The 2154-nt window shown below is 28.9% G+C and overlaps 1 pseudogene; it reads right to left on the bottom strand.

The window, feature by feature from the left end:
- Positions 1-316: 316 nt before the first annotated feature.
- Positions 317-435, bottom strand: LOC120610412 (uncharacterized; annotated as a pseudogene).
- Positions 436-2154: the final 1719 nt, after the last annotated feature.

Here is a 2154-nt window from a genome sequence, read left to right on the forward strand (position 1 = left end):
ACATAAAAATAGCTTTCAAGAGTGAATTATAAAACTAATTATAAAGATAACTACTTTAATAATTAAGTGGAACAGCAAAAGGAACGTCTCAAAATGAAAGTTAACAGAGTGAGTGGTTGGAAACCTGAACTTCATAGATATGAAGCTATGACTGAGAGAGGAAAAAAAAAGAGAGAGGAAATGTAGGAATTCCATAGATTTCACCATTTTCTCCAGGTGTAAAATTGTAAAACTGATCAAAGCACTCCTCCATGATGAAATGCTCTTTACTTCGAAGAACTAATAATAATGTAATAAATTATACATTTTTTTTTCACGCCTATAGCACCTCGTCTTCCTAGGTAGTCTCCCATCCAAGTACTAACTAGGCCTGACCCTGCTTAGCTTCTGGGATTAGAGGAAATCGGGCTTGTTCAGGGTGGTATGGCTGTAGACAACAAATAATTTTTTAAAGCAATTTATGCTCAGTAAAATTCTTCTGGATGAGAACTTTAGTAAACAAAACTGTCGGGGCACTCCATCAAAATATCCATGAAAATAAAATCAGCCAATTACTTCATTATCACTACAGCTTGACACTCTGAATGAAATACAGTAACTATGACTAAGCCTATAGATAAAGAATTTGGGACAAATGTGTTTACTGCTGTATCTTCACCCTACTGACAGTGTCTGGCTCATATCATTCAATATGTATATAATTGTGATGTGAATGAGGAAATATCCAAAAATTAAATACTGTGTGAGAGTTATTTATGTTAAAGTTGGGAACTGTAGGCTAAGTAGGAGTTAGTCACATATACAGTAAAGAATTCTAATCAGATAAATTATGTGCACAAAGATTTTGAGGCAAGAAAGAATTTAGAGAGTTCATGTAATTAAATGAAAAATATATATAGTCGGATTAGACACATCAAGAACTTAAGTTTAGAGAGGTAATCTGGGGTCATATCCTGGATGATCTTTTGACATAATAAGCATTTTCTATTTTACTCTAAAAATTTGGGAATTTTTCAAATTATTTTAATCAAGAAATTTTATGTTATGTTATAATCAGGTAATGCTCAAGGTATAATTTTGAAATTTAACAATTATATTGCTAAGTTAAAAATACTTTTGGTGCCAAACATTATGATGGCTAATGCATCAATTTTACTCAGTGTGTAATTTTATTTAATGTAAAATAAATTGAAGAAATTAAGCTATGCACACAGGCTTCTGAAATGTGAATCTATGGTATTTGTGGGTCATAGCTAAAATTCAAATTTAGAGTCTGTTCTCTAGAATTTTAAATATTGTTCGCCATAATCTGAGTGACAATTTATGTTGTAATTATCAACTAAATGAATACTAAATTTAAAAAAAAAAAACAGAAAGTCAAATATAAATCAAATAATAACTACTACAATCCTTTGTAGTTTGAACACTAGCAGTCTAAGAGTTTTGTTTTTTCCCCCTGTATCCTGAATTTGATCTTATGATCATCATTTTCTGTCTGAGAGAGTTAAAGTGTGTTTTTCTTTAATTTTTAGGAGATAATAAAAGCATCTATTTTTAACAAAATCACAGAAAAATTAAACAATGATAGTTTTTTTTTTGCTCTAATTGTTTTTAGTAAAACATTACAAGTATTAAATAATTTCTTCTTGCTATAAAAACATCAAATTTGCGAAGAACATATTGAGTACTGTATCTAATTTTGGTCTAGCATTAAAGGTTCTCAAATGGCTGCCTATCCCTCTTAATTCAAATCACATCATTTAATCACAGACCTCTTCATGAAGCAGAGTTTACAAGGGCACAGTTTCAAAATCAAGCTGACCTGGATTTAAATTGAGCACAGCCATTTGTAACACCTGTGTAACTTGAAAGATGTTATTTAATATTTCTGAGTCTCAGGTTTCTCATCTGTAAAATTAGGTAGCAATATTTTAATTACAGTCTTAAGGTAAATTTTACATATTGTTTACTATGTAATTTACTTATATATTTATCATATTATAGTAAACAATATATAAAATTTTTATAATAGTGACTTAATAGTCACTATTATAAAAATATTATAAATGTCTAACCAATGTACTGTATACTTGAAATTAATAAAATAAAATAAAATTAAAAAACAAATATCAAAATAATTTGAATTAAGAACCA

This window comes from Pteropus medius, unplaced genomic scaffold (assembly GCF_902729225.1).
Source record: "Pteropus medius unplaced genomic scaffold, Ma_sr-lr_union100, whole genome shotgun sequence".
NCBI lineage: Eukaryota > Metazoa > Chordata > Mammalia > Chiroptera > Pteropodidae > Pteropus > Pteropus medius.